The 18,194-nt window shown below is 41.7% G+C and overlaps 1 protein-coding gene across 2 annotated transcripts in view; it reads right to left on the bottom strand.

The window, feature by feature from the left end:
• LOC109931374 (TLR adapter interacting with SLC15A4 on the lysosome) overlaps positions 1-3,695 on the bottom strand; it is a 15,468-nt gene extending 11,773 nt beyond the window's left edge. The window contains exon 1 of one of the 2 annotated variants that reach the window (XM_020530666.2): positions 3,640-3,695. The gene's annotated coding sequence lies outside the window, so the exon portion shown is untranslated. The remainder of the gene's footprint in view (positions 1-3,639) is intronic. The other variant, XM_020530667.2, reaches the window with a different exon arrangement.
• Positions 3,696-18,194: the final 14,499 nt, after the last annotated feature.

Here is an 18,194-nt window from a genome sequence, read left to right as displayed (position 1 = left end):
TACCAGGGAGGTTGGAGTCAGGAGCTAGGGAAAGGAATTTGGAGCAGGGTCTAAAAACAAAGGCTGCATTTTTCAATATTTAATCAGAGGATTGTTCATCCAGAGATAGTAGGAACTGCAGATGCTGGAGAACCTGACATAACAAGGTGTAGAGCTGGATGAACACAGCAGGCCAAGCGGCATTAGAGGAGCAGGAAGGCTGATGTTTCGGGCCTAGACCCTTCTTCAGAAATGGGGGAGAGGAAGGGGGTTCTGAAATAAATAGGGAGCGAGGGGGAGGCGGATAGAAGATGTGAGCAGGAACAGCAACTTATATTCCGCTTGGGAACCCTGCAGCGCAATGGTATCAATGTGGATTTCACAAGCTTCAAAATCTCCCCTCCCCCACCGCATCCCAAAACCAGCCCAGCTCGTTCCCGCCTCCCTAACCTTTCCTTCCTCCCACCTATCCCCTCCTCCAACCTCAACCCCCACCCCCATCTCCTACCTACTAACCTCATCCCACCCCCTTGACCTGTCCGTCCTCCCTGGACCTACCTATCTCCTCCCTACCTCCCCACCTACACTCACCTTTACTGACTCCGTCCCTGCCTCTTTGACCTGTCTGTCTCCTTTCCACCTACCTTCTCCTCTATCCATCTTCTTTCCGCCTCCCCCTCTCTCCCTATTTATTTCAGAACCCCCTTCCCCTCCCCCATTTCTGAAGAAGTGTCTAGGCCCGAAACGTCAGCCTTCCTGCTCCTCTGATGTTGCTTGGCCTGCTGTGTTCATCCAGCTCTACACCTTGTTATCTCAGATTGTTCATCCAGTACTGGATGTCAGATAAGCAGAGTGATAATTTATCAACTGCGGAGTCGTGAGAGGTTTTGGTAAGACAGATCTAGGTGTTATCAATATGATACTGTAAACCTCAGAACTTTAATAACTGTTCATGGATTGAGAGGATCAGCAATAATTTTTTTCTGGAATGATCTGTTAAGGGACAAGTAAAAGCTGTTATAAAGGAATTAAAAACAATATGCTAATTAACCATCCAGGAAGAAAGAGTCAAAGCAACATAAACAAGTTGTTTCCTGGGAAAGAGAAACTTACATTGCTTGATAACCTGCTGCCTCAAAACAAATGGGCAATTAAGACTGCATGCAGAAGGAATGCCCTGAGGTAAAGGGGTTAATTGAAGGAAAAATTGTTTTCAAACAGACAGTCAATGCTAAAATGTAACAATGAACAGGAAAGCTATTTAGTTAATAATTTTGATGAAAGATCTAAAGGATCATCAATAACGTTACACCACAAGCTTGAAAGAGAGAAAATTGTATAAAAATTCAACTCCAGGAGTCTTCAGCATCAGAATTTCGAAGAACAACACTAGACAGTATGGAACCCTGGACACATTCAGAGACAGACACTGTTGCTTGGAATTGTAGCTAAATACCACCGTTAATCAGGTCGTAGCTAAGTTGAGTTGTGAGGCTTAACTTGCTTACTTGAGGGGTTTTATTGTGGTTGTTATATGCAATAAAGTTTAAATCATTATTTCAGTATTTTATTGCCTGTGAGGTTTCTTCATTAGCAGCCAAATTAAAAGGAGTTTTTTAGGTAATTTACGCACATCAAAACACATGATAACTAAACTTATAAACAACTGTTTGTATCACACAGCTTGCTCATAATGGTTGTAACATTGATCTGACTCCCAACTGGCGACCTCTCATAACCTACAAAAACAGAAATTGCTGGAAAATCTCGGCAAGTCTGGCAGCACCTTGTGGAGAGAAAACAGAGTTAACGTTTCAGATCCAGTGACCCGTCTTCAGAAACTCATAATCTATTTTATTTCCTAATGGCATTGTCGGTGTACCTACACCAAATGGATGCATCAGTTTATGAAGGCAGCTCAACGCCACCTTCTTAAGGGCAACTGGGAACAGGCAATAAAAGCTGATCCCGCCAGCAAAGCCCACATCTCATTTTTTTAAAGAAATATTCCATTAAAGTTATTTGCTTCTGTTTAGGTAGCAAAGTCAAGAATCTGGAATTAGGATAATTTCAGCACCTTCAGCACATTTTCAGAGATCTGAGGATTGATGAAAATTGATCTATGGATTTTATAAACTTATTCAAAGGTTAAACCTGCAAAGGCAACTTACCACACAGTAAAGACTGACAGTGACCCTCAGGTAAATATAAGAAATGAAACAGGCTGTGGATGGATTTGATAACACTTTCCACTGAGTTAGGCAATATTCTTAGTCCTCCTGCCTCCAAAATATTTTACTTAAATGAAAACACCTTTTCAAATTTAACTGTCAGTGTCCTGACAGAATCTGAAGTAGGACAGGATCCCATGACTATCTTGATCATTGTTAACTGATTTCTCAACATGGTCCTTCAACATATTTTAAACATCTAATTGCATTTTAGGATGACAAATAAAGGGCTCCATGATATAAAAGTAGGACAAATTCCTGTGTCACATAACATTTTTCAACCTCGTATTTGCCAATTGTTCAACCAGCAGCCAAATGCTGACCACAAAATGAGATATAAAAGAATATTTTAAAAATTATGATCCATGAAATGCAAATGAATCTATAATATTTATGACAGTAGTTTTAAAAATTATTTTAGAAAACTTAAAATTTTAATTTGTGTGTTAATGGCAAAACTCATTAAAATAATTGTGTTGGAATATACAGTATGTTCCAATTTATTTAAAGGTCAGTCTTACACAAATGTCACACCTATACTCTGCATCCTAAACTTAATTGGACTGAAAGAAGATCAGTAGCATTTAGCAAATTAATTCAGATGATGACATTTCTCCCTATTCCTGAGTTGGAAGGTTGAAGCACCTCACCTCAACCCCAACATAAAATGGATCCACTATATGGTAACAGTGCAGTTGGGAGGATTTGCATCAAAATAATTACCATCTGACTGAGAATAGAACTATTACTGATAGATAAGCAAGCTGCAAAACAGATTCCTTACATTAAAAACCCTCACATTAAATATAAATATGAATACTGCAAACAATCGTACAATAAATCTATAACAAGGTTTGCATTTCTATTTTCTCAAAAATATTAAGCATCTTATATATCAACAGTCTCTTATCGCTGAGTTGGCTGGACAACTGGTTTGTAATACAGTGATGCCAACAGCATGGGTTTGATTCTTGCACTGAGGTTACCATGCCACAGTCTCCTTTTCAATCTCTCCCTTGGCCTGAATTAGCTGAACCACCACCAATTGTCTCACTCTAATGAGAGAGCTGCTGTATTATCCTTTATTTTTATAGCTTAACAGGGTGCAGCTTTTGCCATGGATTTAGAGAACAGATAACTCATCATGTTTAGTTCAGTACTCAAAGTGCATTAAAATAGATAAATTGCAGTTACTAATTGTTATAGTACTAAAAGTTCATTGTTCATTTGTATAACAAATATTACGAATTAATATCATGATGCACTTGACTATCCTTCACTGTACATTTAACGCTTGTTGCAGTCCCATGGTTACACTAAAATAATGTCTTGTTTAATATCTCTGAACATTTCAGTTGATAACTGCAAAGTCATTTTATGTTTTGCTAAGTGATTTAATATTTTATGAAGCTCAAAGAAAAATGCTTACCTTCCGTTGCAGTAAAAAATGTTTAATTCATCATACACCCTACAACAGAGAGGAACTGCTCAACTAGAGGAAGTTGAAAGTCTTTATCTTTACAGATCGCATCAAAGAGGAAATAACCAGTAACGTCAACTGATGTATGTTTTTGTTATGCAACAGCATAAGGAGAAAATAATGAATTTAGACGCAGATTTCAATGTTGGTATAATGGTAACAATAGATAGCAAATGCATGAAACAATACAGATATTTATAGAACATAGAACAGAGAACAGTACAGCACAGTACAGGGCCCACGATGTTGTGCCGAACTTTTACCCTAAACCTAAGGTCTATCTAACCTCCACCCCTACCTTATACTATCATCCATATGCCTATCTAATAGCTGCTTAAATGCCCCTAATGAGGCTGACTCCACTACCCTCTCTGGCAATGCATTCCACGCCCCTACCACTCTCTGAGTAAAGAACCTACCTCTGACGTCTCCCCTATATCTACCTCCACTCACTTTAAAACTATGCCCCCTTGTAATAACTACCTCCACCCTGGGAAAAAGTCTCTGGCTGTCCACTCTATCTATACCTCTGATCATTTTGTACACCTCTATCAAGTCACCTCTCATCCTTCGTCGTTCTAAAGAGAAAAGTCCTCGCTCTCTCAACTCTTTCCTTGTAAGACCTTCCCTCCATTCCAGGCAACATCCTGGTAAATCTCCCCTGCATCTTTTCCAATGCCTCCACATCTTTCTTGTAATGAGGCAACCAGAACTGGACACAATACTCCAGATGTGGCCGAACCAGACTTTTGTATAGCTGGAGCATAACTTCACGGCTCTTGAACTGGATCCCTCTATTAATGAAAGCTAACACACCCTACGCCTTCTTAACAACTCTATCCACCTGGGTGGCAGCTTTCAGGGAACTGTGAACATGAACCCCAAGATCCCTCTGCTCCTCCACATTGCCAAGAATCTTTCCGTTAACCCTGTATTCTGCTTTCAAGTTTGTCCTTCCAAAATTAAGCACCTCACATTTTTCAGGGTTAAACTCCATCTGCCACTTCTCAGCCCAGAGAGAGCTAAGAAGAGCCAGGAGGGGACATGAGAAGTCTTTAGCAGGTAGGATCAAGGAAAACCCTAAAGCTTTCTATAGGTATGTCAGGAATAAAAGAATGACTAGAGTAAGATTGGGGCCGGTCAAGGACAGTAGTGGGAAGTTGTGCGTGGAGTCCGAAGAGATAGGAGAGGTGCTAAATGAATATTTTTCGTCAGTATTCACACAGGAAAAAGACAATGTAGTCGAGGAGAATACTGAGATAGAGTCTATTAGACTAGAGGGGATTGAGGTTCATAAGGAGGAGGTGTTAGCAATTTTGGAAGGTGTGAAAATAGATAAGTCCCCTGGGCCGGATGGGATTTATCCTCGGATTCTCTGGGAAGTTAGAGAGGAGATTGCAGAGCCTTTGGCTTTGATCTTTATGTCGTCATTGTCTTCAGGAATAGTGCCAGAAGACTGGAAACTCGCAAATGTTGTCCCCTTGTTCAAGAAGGGGAGTAGAGACAACCCTGGTAATTATAGACCAGTGAGCCTTACTTCGGTTGTGGGTAAAGTGTTGGAAAGGATTATAAGAGATAGGATTTATAATCATCTAGAAAAGAATAATTTGATTAGGGATAGTCAACACGGTTTTGTGAAGGGTAGGTGGTGCCTCACAAACCTTATGGAGTTCTTCGAGAAGGTGACCAAACAGGTGGATGAGGGTAAAGTGGTTGATGTGGTGTATTTGGATTTCAGTAAAGCGTTTGATAAGGTTCCCCATGGTAGGCTATTGCAGAAAATACGGAGGCATGGGATTGAGGGTGATTTAGCGGTTTGGATCAGAAATTGGCTAGCTGTAAGAAGACAGAGGGTGGTGGTTGATGGGAAATGTTCATCCTGGAGTTCAGTTACTAGTGGTGTACCTCAGGGATCTGTTTTGGGGCCACTGCTGTTTGTCATTTTTATAAATGACCTGGATGAGGGCATAGAAGGATGGGTTAGTAAATTTGCGGATGACACCAAAGTCGGTGGAGTTGTGGATAGTGCGGAAGGATGTTGCAGGTTACAGAGGGACATAGATAAGCTGCAGAGCTGGGCTGAGAGGTGGCAAATGGAGTTTAATGCAGAAAAGTGTGAGGTGATTCACTTTGGAAGGAGTAACAGGAATACAGAGTACTGGGCTAATGGTAAGATTCTTGGTAGTGTGGATGAGCAGAAAGATCTCGGTGTCCATGTGCATCGATCACTGAAAGTTGCCACCCAGGTTGATAGTGTTGTTAAGAAGGCGTACAGTATGTTAGGTTTTATTGGTAGAGGGATTGAGTTTCGGAGCCGTGAGGTCATGTTGCAGCTGTACAAAACTCTGGTGCGGCCTCACTTGGAGTATTGCGTACAGTTCTGGTCACCGCATTATAGGAAGGATGTGGAAGCATTGGAAAGGGTGCAGAGGAGATTTACCAGGATGTTGCCTGGTATGGAGGGAAGGTCTTATGAGGAAAGGCTGAGGGTCTTGAGGCTGTTTTCATTAGAGAGAAGAAGGTTAAGAGGTGATTTGATAGAGACATACAAGATGATCAGAGGATTAGATAGGGTGGACAGTGGGAGCCTTTTTCCTCAGATGGTGATGGCTAGCACGAGGGGACATAGCTTTAAATTGAGGGGTGATAGATATAGGACAGATGTCAGAGGTAGGTTCTTCACTCAGAGAGTAGTAAGGGCGTGGAATGCCCTGCCTGCAAAAATAGTAGACTCGCCCACTTTAAGGGCATTTAAATGGTCATTGGATAAACATATGGATGATAATGGAATAGTTTAGGTTAGATGGGCTTCAGATTGGTTTCACAGGTCGGCGCAACATAGAGGGCCGAAGGGCCTGTACTGCGCTGTAATGTTCTATGTTCTATGTTCTATGCATCCTATCAATGTCCCTTTGTAACCTAGAACAGCCGTCCGCACTGTCCACTGTGCGTACCATCTGCAAAATTGCTAATCCACCCTTCCACTCCTTCATCCAAATCATTTACAAAAATCACAAGTAGAAGAGGACCCAGGACAGATCCTTGTGGTACACCACTCGTAACTGAGCACCATGTTGAATATTTTCCGTCCACTACCACCCTTTGTCTTCTAAGGGTCAGCCAATTCTGAATCCAGTCTGCCACATTTCCCCCTATCCCATGCCTCCTTACCTTCTGCATGAGCCAACCATGGGGAACCTTATCAAACGCCTTACTTAAATCCATGTATACCACATCCACTGCTCTACCTTCTTCCATGTGTTTGGTCACATCTTCAAAGAATTCAATAAGGTTTGTGAGGCATGATCTACCCCTCACAAATCCATGCTGACTATCACGAATCAAACTGTGCCTTTCCAAGTGATCATAAATCTTATCTCTCAGAGCCCTTTCCAATAATTTGCCCACCACTGATGTAAGACTAACTGGCCTGTAATTTCCGGGGTTATCCCTATTCCCTTTTTTGAACAAGGGAATGACGTTTGCCTCTCTCCAATCTTCCGGCACTATACCCGTGGACAGTGAGGACGAAAAGATCATTGCCAAAGGCCCTGCGATCTCTTCCCTTGCTTCCTATAGATTCCTTGGATAAATCCAGTCAGGCCTGGGGGACTTATCTATCTTCAACTTCCTCAAAATTCCTAGTACATCCTCCTTACTAACATCGACCTCCTCTAGCCTACCAGCCTGTTTCACACTGTCCTCCTCTACAACCAGGTCCCTCTCAGTTGTGAATACCAAAGAAAAGTATTCATTAAGGACCCCTCCTATCTCTTTAGGCTCCGTGCACAAATTCCCTTTACAATCCTTGATCGGCCCTACCCTTTCTCTGGTCATTCTCTTGTTCCTCACGTACATGTAAAAAGCCTTGCAGTTTTCCTTGATCCTATCTGCCAAGGTTTTCTCATGCCCCCTTATAGCTCTTCTAAGCTCTTTCTTCAGCTCCTTCCTGGATAACTTGTATCCCTCTAGAGCCTTTTCCGTTCCTTGTTTCCTAAACCTTACATAAGCATCCTTCTTCCTCTTAACCAGTCGTTCGACCTCTCTTGAGAACCCCTCACTCGACTGCATCTTCCCTGCCTGCTGGGAACAAACATATCGAGCACACGCAGTATGCATTCCTTAAACAATCGCCACATTTCAATAGTGCTCTTCCCTGACAGCATCTATTCCCATTTTATGTTACCCAGTTCTTGCCTAACAGAATTGTAATTACCCTTCCCCCAATTATAAACCTTACCCTGCTGTATGTACCTATCCTTTTCCATGAGTATTGTAAAAGTAACAGAGTTATGATTGCTACCGCCAAAATGCTCTCCTACCAACAGGTCTAACACTTGGCCCGATTCATTGCCAAGCACCAAATCCAAACTGGCCTCTCCTCGTGTTGGTCTATCTACATGCTGTGTCAGGAATCCTTCCTGAACGCACTGGACAAAATCTGCTCCATCTAAACTATTACAATTAAAAAGTTTCTAATCAATATTTGGAAAGTTGAAGTCACCCATGACTACAACCCTGTGACTTCTGCACCTTTCCAGTATCTGCCTCCCAATCTGCTCCTCCACTTCTCTGCAACTATTAGGAGGTCTGTAAAAACCCCCAACAAAGTGACTGCTTCTTTCTTGTTCTGGACCTCAACCCAAACTGACTCTGTAGACATATCATTCTCGAACTGCCTTTCAGTAGCTGCTATACTAGCCCTGACTAGCAATGCCACTCCCCTGCCACTTTTTTCACTCTCCTTATTTCTTTTAAAGCATCTAAATCCCGGAACTTCCAACAACCATTCCTCTCCCTGAGTTACCCAAGTCTCTGTAATGGCCACAATATCGTAATTCCAAGTACCCACCCATGCTCTAAGTTCATCCGCCTTATTTCTGATATTTCTAGCAGTGAAGTATACACACCTCGAACCATCCCTGTGTCCACAATTATGCTCCATCGACCGCATTTCTTTATGAACAACCTCACTCCCTGTTGTGTCTGTTGGAAGGCCGAATACCTCATCCTCTGAATTATAAATCTGGTTCCCTACCCCCTGCCAATCTAGTTTAAACCATCCTGTATAGCTCTAGCAAACCTCCATCCCAGGATATTTGTGCCCTTCTGGTTCAGGTGCAACCCGTCCTTACTGTACAGGTCCCACCTTACCCAGAATGTGCTCTAATTATCCACATAATCGAAGCCCTCCCTCCTACACCAGCCCTGTAGCCACGTGTTTAGCTGCACTCCCTCACTATTTCTTACCTCATTATTGCGTGGCACTGGTAGTAATCCAGAGATAACTACCCTGTTTGTCCTGGACTTCAGCTTCCAACCTAACTCCCTGTACTCGTTTTTCACATTCTCAGTCCTTTTTCTACCTATGTCATTGGCACCAATGTGTACCATGACTGCTGGTTGCTCACCCTCCCCTTTAAGGATCTTGAAGACATGATCCGAGACATCACGGACCCTGGCATCCGGGAGGCAACATACCATCGTTCAACTCGTTTGCGTCCACAGAACCACCTGTCTGTGCCTGTTACTATTGAATGCCCCACTACAATTGCTCTCCTCTTCTCCCCCCTTCCCTACTGTGCCACAGGGCCAGGCTCAGTGCCAGACACCTGTCCGCTATGGCCTTCCCCTGGTAGGCCACCCCCCCCCCAGCAGTATCCAAAACGGTATACTTATTTTTGAGGGGAATGGCCACAGGGGATCCCTGCACTGTCGGCCTATCCCCCTTCCCCTTCCTGACAGTCACCCAGCTACCTTTTTCCTGTACCTTGGGTGTGACCACCTCCTTATAACTCCTCTCTATCACCCCCCTCAGCCTCCCGAATGATCCGGAGTTCATCCAGCTCCAGCTCCAGTTCCCTAATGCGGTTATTAAGGAGCTGGAGTTGGGTGCACTTCTCGCAGGTGAAATCAGAGGGGACACCAGCAGTGACCCTTACCTCCCACATCCTGCAAGAGGAGCATGCATCTGTCCTAGCTTCCATTCCCTCTACTCTAGATTTCCAGAAGAATAAAAAAAATCCTTACCTTACCGACCCTCCAAACAGTCTTTTTTTTTTGGTTAGAGGAGGAGGATGGGTGGGTGGACTGACAAACAAAAAAAAATTGAACTTTTTCATATTATGAGGCAATTTACCCAGATACATTTGGCACTAAAGTGAATCTGAGGTGGCTGAGTTAAGGTTTTGGGCTGCAACCCTGATTTAGTCCCTGTTAGTGCAAGATACTATCTTGTTTGAGAAATGGAAACATGCATGAGGAACATGCCTTCTTCTGAAAAGAGCAGATATTGAAGTACTCTAATACTCTGAAGACGGCTGGGGCAAGGAGAATACAGCAAAGAGCAGAAACAACAAAGAAAGAAAAGAGAGGGAAACAGGAGTTATTGCATTTAGTGACACAAAGCATTTCTGTAGCTCTCGCAATGATCCCATGTGGTGTGTTGATCCCTAGTGTCAGGGTAAAGATATCATGGAGAGGATGATATCCTGCAGGAAGCGAGCAATGAGTCAGAAGTTGCTTTCTATGTTGATATCATTAACATATCTTTTGGTAGAATCTTCCCAGCCCCTGAATGACTTTGGGTTCACTTTTAATAACAGTCCTCAATATCTCAGGGTGCATTTTGTAGCAGCCACTGCCTGCATCTTTCATCCATGGAGCTTTGCTTCAGACAAGAACCAGCCTCATCACCTCATCATGGCATGTCTCTGACACAGTATGGTAATACTACACTTTCAAGTGCACTAACATCTTTCATTGTAATGCTGCTGCTTTCACTCCACTTTGCATGCACCTATCTCTTCTGTTGGAATAGGGTGTATCTCAGGGCTCTAATCTTGTTCTCTCAGTAGACACTCACTTTGCAACTTCTTGGATGCATATCACATTTCTGTCCTGCCTTGCTTTTTTGTATGTCACTACATGACTCTGAACTTCTGACTTGCCTTGTGAGTAATACTGCTGCTGGTGAGTGCAAGATAGCACATGCTGTGACACTGTAGGAGTATGATGTGTACATAATGAGGCATGCAGGAGAGAATTGAGTGAGATAACTCAATAAAGGTCACAGACAGTAACCTCCATGAAACTCCCTGAAATTGTTATTTATCCACCTGCTAATCTTGTTTATGCCCTCCCCAACTGCACTAAGAACTACGCAAGGAGGATATTTACTCCAATCCTGCTGAGGGACAAGATTTCCATTTTTAAAAGTTTTCCATTTTTCCATTCCCACTGGTTCCATTTGAACTAATCCCAATTTCCCAAGAATCTGAAATCCTCCTACTTGCACCATGCCTCAAGCCACATTTTGATTTTCTTGATTTCCTGTTTCCACTGTTATGATCCTAACTGATGTTAGTTTATTTTGCCCTGGCTTTAGTGAGGTAGTCTCTCACTGAATATAAGGACACAATGCTACAGATTTGGTTTTAATAATAAAACAGAAGTTTATAATGCAAAAGATATCTATATATAACTTAATTTGAAATATTTCAAAATATATGACAAAACAAAATCCCATCTATTAGAATTCCCTCTGTGTGGAAAGAGGCAATTCAGCCCACTGAGTCTTCACTGACTCTGAAGGGCATTCCACCCAGACTCACCACTCCCCCATCCTATCCCAGTAACCCCACATTTTACCATTGCTAATCCACCTAGCCTGCACATCTTTGGAGCAGAGCACCCAGTGGAAACCCACACAGACATGGGGAAAACACACAAACTCAACACAGACAATCACACAAGGCTAGAATCAAACTCAGGTACCTGGTGTTATGAGGCAGCAATGCCAACCACTATGCCACTGTGCTATCCCCAACAGCCTCACTCACAGTACTCAAATACCATTTGGAGTTCACTTCTTTATCATATCTACAGGTTTGACTTTGCTATTTCTTTCAATTCCAGGTCTTAAGAACTTCCATGCCTACCTACACAACTGAGCACAGATTTTCTTAGCTTTAAAGAACTTATTCAGGCATCTGACTAAACACTGTGGTCTGGAGTTTTCAAACTAAAACCCTTACACTGAGGTAGCCTTTTTCCTAACTGATCTAAATTTGGTTTCTTACATTTAACACAGCTGGATCTTCTGCAGACTATAAACCAAAGCTTTCCAATCCATGATTTTTTGTAGATCAAAAATAATCAATTATTGATTCTTCCAAACCAAAAGCAAATTAATTCTTTTCAATGTTTACTCTCTGCAATAATTATACACTCATACTATGAAAAAAACTCACCTTATCACTCCAGAAGGGCTCCCAGTTAGCTGCTCTCTGACACAAACTGTTTTAAAATCATGACCCCAGAAATACTAGCAAGTTAATTATTAAACTTTCTCATATACATAGACCAGAACCCACAGTAGTTCTAAATCCAAATTCTAAAAAAATGTTATTAATTATTATTAATAGGAGATTATTAGCTTTCTGTTCTGCTTCTTAATTTGGTGGCTATGAAGAAGCCCTTTCCCAGTTCTACCTCTGTCATTGGTTCCTTCATGAACCAAAACAACTGGATCTTCCCCAACCCATTGCAAGTTTTTCTCCAGCACAGAACAAATATCCTGAACCCTGACACTGGGCAAACAACACAGCCATCCGGACTGATGCTTTTTCCTGCAGAGGACAGTGTCAATGTCCCGACTCTGCTTCCCATCCCCCCACCCCACCCCCACACCCAGTTACTACAACATTCCTTTTGGCTCACCTGCTTGGATCGCTTTCTGTGCAACAGTGCCATGGTCACTTTGCTTATCCACCCCACAGTACCCATCCTGCCTTATCCAAGCAAATGTTGGAAAATTGCACAGAATGACAGGCACACATCCCTGTCCTCTAGGTCTATTTACTTGCCTCACTTGCAGTCATATATTCCAATCTCTGACCACTGCCCATGTCAGAATACCCTATACTAGGAGGTGTAACTGTCTCCTGTTAAAAGGAATCAAGGTAACACTCCCCTCCCTGATGCATTGCAGTGTCTGCAATTCAGCCTCCTGCCTATAAACTCTGTACCAAAGCTACTTCAACTTCAAACACTTACCACAAACAATTTTGTCCTAGATCACAATGGTATCCTTGGGTTCCCACTTATCGATGAGTAAAGTTGCTGAACTACCACCATAAATAGTTGTGAGTGGCAATAATGGAAATGCAGCTTAAAAATAATGAGATATGATCATTTAATATTTAATGATACAATGATATCATAAAATATACCAAAATTGTAAAAAGAAAGTTTGGATGGCAATAGTCATTAGAGAAGACATTGTGGTGTTGGAAAAAAGGCAAGCTCTTGAGACGGAAAAGACGGAAACCATTTGGTTAGAGGTAAGATCATGCTACCATTCAATAGGCCTCTAAATAAATAAAAGGCAAAAGAGAAACAGTAGTGCAGAAATATGCATGTGATATGGAAGAAGTACATGTGGGTTAAAAATGAGGAGTGACTTAATCCTGACACACTATGATGATCTCACATGGACCTGTGGGCAGAACAACTTGGTACTTGAAGGAATAAGGTTTAACATCTGGTCCTCCTCAATGTTTCTGTAACTATGTATGTCATATTAATGCAACCTTTTACTAGTTGCTAATAAACTATGGGCTGTATTTTTCAGGAAAAATGATGAAGTGTCAATTTCAAAGAGTTCCATGGAAGGTATCCCACCTTGAACTCTGGGGAATTATCTCACGCAATTGTCCGCTGCTCACCTCATTACATATACAATACCCCTCACAGCATCATGCAATCTTGTGCTTACCAGTGGTAAGTGTTCACTACTGACAGGACCTCCTGGGTTTCCCACTGCAAATGCCATTTTTAAGGGAATGGAACCAAACCATAAGACCATAAGACTTTGGAGCAGAAATTAGGCCATTTGGCCCGTTGAGTCTGCTCTGCCATTGAATCATAGCTGATAAGTTTATTAACCCCATTCTCCCGCTTTCTCCCCGTAACCTTTGATCCCTTTGACAATCAAGAACCTATCTACCTCTGTTTTAAATATATTCAATGACCTGGCCTCCACAGCCCTCTGTGGCAATGAATTCTGCAGATTCACCACTCTATGGCTGAACAAGTTTCTCCTTATCTCCATTCTAAAGGGTCTTCCCTTTACTCTAAGGCTGAGCCCTTGGGTCCTAGTCTCTCTTGCCAATGGAAACATCTTCCCAACATCCACTTTGTCCAGGGAATTTAGTATTCTGTAAGTTTCAATTAGATTCCCCCTTCCCCATCCTTCTAAACTCCGTGGAGTATAGACCCAGAGTCCTCAAACATTCCTTGTCCTCAAGTTCTCCTTGAATGATGAGCAAAATAGAGAACATGAGTGAACAAGAAAAGAAAGTGCATGATGCACCTCAGATGAATCCTTCAAGTGAGGACCAGACTAACTGAAATAATTTGATAGGGGAAATGGGGAAAAAATTAAGACTAGCAAAAAGACAACATGGGTGCAGCTCCAACAACACTCAATAATCTTGACAGCATCCAAGACAAATCAGCCCACTTGACTGGCACCATATCCATGAACATCCAATCCCTCCATCACTAACATTCAGTAACAGCAGTGTACACTATCTACAAGATGCGCTGGGGCTAGTTTATTCAGAACAAAGAGGGTAATGTACTTTTATTGAATTGAATTGAATTGAATTGGGTTTATTGTCACATGTACTCACATGAGCACAGTGTAAAGTTTACAAGTCACCACTTATGGCGCCATCTTAGGTACAAAAGTACTTGGGTACAGATTCTTAGTTACAAAGCAGAAAATAAGGAAAACAAAGTTAAAATGTTAAACATTGCAGTCCTTCTTACTAAAAAGTAGAAAAACAAAGAAACACAGTTAATAGTTCAACGGTCCATAAGCACGTGGCCATGCTGGACATACACACTTCACAAGGGATCGACCTTCCCTGCTTCAGGCTTGACCTCGCCATTGCCCCAGGCTGCCTACTCCTGTTGTCACCACTGCCCGCCTTGTGTTGCCTGCTCCCGCTCTCACCATTGTCTATCCCCAGCTGCCTACTCCCACTCTCGCCGCCAGAATGCCAATTTAAGACTAAAATCAGGAGGAATTTCTTCTCTCAAAAGGTTGTGAGTCTTTGGAGCTCCTTGCCTCAGCAAGCTGAAGTGGCCGAGATCTTTTGTATATGTAAGGATGAGCTAGATAGATTCTTAATCAGGAGGGGAGTCAGGGTTATGAAGAAAATGGGGAAAGTAGATATGAAGAATGCGGATCAGCCATGATCCTATTGAATTGAGGAGCAGGTTTGAGGGGGAAATAGCCTATTTCTTTTCCTATTTTGTATGGCCTTATGGTCTAAGGGCAAGGTTACAATACTTGATGAGTATTTTGCACCAGTGTTTATTAAGGAAGAGGAATCTGACAAAAAAAAATCAAAGTTGAGATGATAGAAGTGCAAGAAGGACTCTCTTATGCATTGTAGAAACAGCCAAGTAACCAAAGGGCAGGATACTGATGTTGTGTTAATGGCACTGGACTTGAAATCTTAAGGCTCAGACTAATAGCAAGAAAATTTTGTTTTAAATCCCACCATAGTCGCTGGTGGTGGAATTTAAATTTAAAAAGCTAGAATTGAAAGCTCGTCTGAGGAATGGAAATCGTGAAACATAGCAACTGTAAAAACTCTTCTGGTTCATTAATATCCTTCAGAGAAAGAAAGCTCAACTTGCTAACAAAAGACTCCAGTTCCACAGCAACATGGTTGACTCGAATCTGTCCTTTGAAATGACCTAACAAATCATTCCGTTCAAGGGTACATCGTAATGAATAACAAATGCTGTCTTTGCCCATGATACCTTCATCCCATGAAGGGATTTTTTTTAACAACTACAATTTAGTGAATTTAACATCAGTGGTGTTTAAGGTTTTAGATACAAACATCAGAGAGTTAAAAAATAATCAATAAGCATTTGGAAAAGTTTATGCTAATTAAGAAGAACCAGTGCAAATTTCTAAAAGATTGGTTGTGTTTGACTAATCTAATTGATGAAGTAACAAAGAAGATTAATGAAGGGAACACAGTGGATATTGTCTGTATGGATTTGAAGAACATATTTGACGAAATACCACATTAAAGGCGGGTTAACTAAATGGAGACTCACGGAATAGAAGGGCAAGTGCCAGACTGGATTTAAAAAATTGTTGGTTTAAGGACACAGAAATCTGCAAGATGTGGTGAGTGATTGTTTTCTTTAGATGGGAGAAGGTAGACATTGGTGCTCTCCAAGATTAATTTCTTTTTATAATACATAATAACTTGAAATTTTGCATATGATGATTTCAAAGTTTTCCACTGATAGAAAATTTGAGGGAATTAAAATGCCAAGTCCATGGGGATAGAGTGGGAGAATGGGACTGATTGGATTGCGTAGAGAGAAATAAATGTAGTCAATGAGCAAAATGGTCTCTTCCTGTGCCAACACAACTCAATGGCATTGTAGAAAGTTACCAAGAGAAGAAGACTGCTTTATCATGGACATTCTTCTGGATGTGGCTTTTTGTGTTCATAAGGAATTGGCATATGAGATGAATCCAGGCCAAAAAGTACAGAAGGTGCAATAGAGAGGGACAGGAGAGGTCCCAGATGCTCTGTGGAGCATTGATCCTACATTCATGCAATCATACGTGAGACAACTTGATTCTACCAAGGAGATCATTATAGAAATCTGTGACCTTGTGGAGTCCTGGTAGTATCATTTAATTTTATACGACCAGAACCTGCAATACAAGTTCAGGAGCAGGGACAATGCTCAGCACCGTTCACAGTTCCTTAGATATTGAAACAGTCCATGAGAGTAAGATTTGGGCAACATTCAGACTTGAGCTAAAAGTGGCAAACAATATACATGCCACAGAATTGCCTGCCAATAACCATCACCAACAAGCCAGAATCCAACCCTCTCCCCTTGACGTTCAGTAGGATTACCACCGCTGAGTCCCCTACCGTTAATATCTTTGGACTCACCATTGGCCAGAAACATATCTTTACCAGCCATATAAATACTGTGATTACAAAAGCGAGTCAGAGGCTAGAAATCCTGGGGCAAATAACTTATCTACAACAACTCCTTAAAGTCTGTCCACTATCTACAAAACACAAGTCAAATGTGTGAACAAATGTGTGAACACTTGCCGAGATGGCTGCAGCTTCATCAATACTCAACGTTGCCCCTTAGGTCCCTTTTAAATCTTTCCTCTCTCACCTTAAGCCTATGCCTTCTAGTTTTGCGTTCCCTCACTCTGGGGAGAAGACCTTGGCTATTCACCCTATCTATGCCCCTCATGATTTCATAAACCTCTATAAGATCACCCCTCAGCCTCCGATGCTCCAGGGAAAATAGCCCCAGTCCATTTAGCCTCTCCCTATAACTCAAACCCTCCAAGCCTGTCAAAATTCTTGTAAATCTTTTCTGAACTGTTCTCAGCGTACGCCACATCACAGAAATTATAATAGTGAAAGAAAGATTTGCATTTACCCAGCTCAAAAAGTAAATCTGCCTCCCCCTTAAGACTATACATGAATAAGCATCTATGTTTTTCATACTACAGCAGAAACTGTGCTTCAGAGGACTCATTGGTGATGAAATACTTTGGGAGCTCATGAGGTGATGAAAGATACTGGGTAAATGCAAATCTTTCTTTCACTATTATAATTTCTGTGATGTGGCGTACGCTGAGAACAGTTCAGAAAAGATTTACAAGAATTTTGACAGGCTTGGAGGGTTTGAGTTATAGGGAGAGGCTAAATGGACTGGGACTATTTTCCCTGGAGCATCGGAGGCTGAGGGGTGATCTTATAGAGATTTATGAAATCATGAGGGGCATAGATAGGGTGAATAGCCAAGGTCTTCTCCCCAGAGTGAGGGAACGCAAAACTAGAGGGCATAGGCTTAAGGTGAGAGAGGAAAGATTTAAAACGGACCTAAGGGGCAACGTTTTTCACGCAGAGGGTCGTACATGTATGGAACGAACCCCCACAGGAAGTGGTGCAGGCTGTTACAATTACAATATTTAAAAGGCATCTGGATGGGTATATGAACAGGAAGAGTTTCGAGTGATGTGAGCCAAATGCTGGCAAATGGGACAAGACTTATTTAGGATATCTGGTCAGCACGGATGAGTTGGACCGAAGGGTCTGTTTCCATGCTGTGTATCTGTGTATCTCTATAAATAGTCATTATTTTCTTTAAATTGGCAACTTGTTATGAATCTGTGATTCCTCTAAAAGGTCAGACATTTTGCTTTTTCAGTCATTTTGAAATGTGAAAGCTCATTTGTGATTAGTTGATTTGTTCATTTGTTGGTTAGTGGAGTCATTGAAAAATTTCCATACCACTCAAATTGGCTCTCTTGTTGCTATTCTGCTACTTCCACTATGTACATTTGTACATTACTATTAACCCAAAATGTGAAATTGTCATATCTAAAATCATATCCTAATTGTAAAGATTAAACAAAT

Source organism: Rhincodon typus, chromosome 11, assembly GCF_021869965.1.
Source record: "Rhincodon typus isolate 14 chromosome 11, sRhiTyp1.1, whole genome shotgun sequence".
NCBI classification, from domain to species: domain Eukaryota; kingdom Metazoa; phylum Chordata; class Chondrichthyes; order Orectolobiformes; family Rhincodontidae; genus Rhincodon; species Rhincodon typus.
The sequence above is the reverse complement of the archived record's forward strand: the minus strand, read 5'-3'. Positions and strand labels throughout refer to the sequence as shown.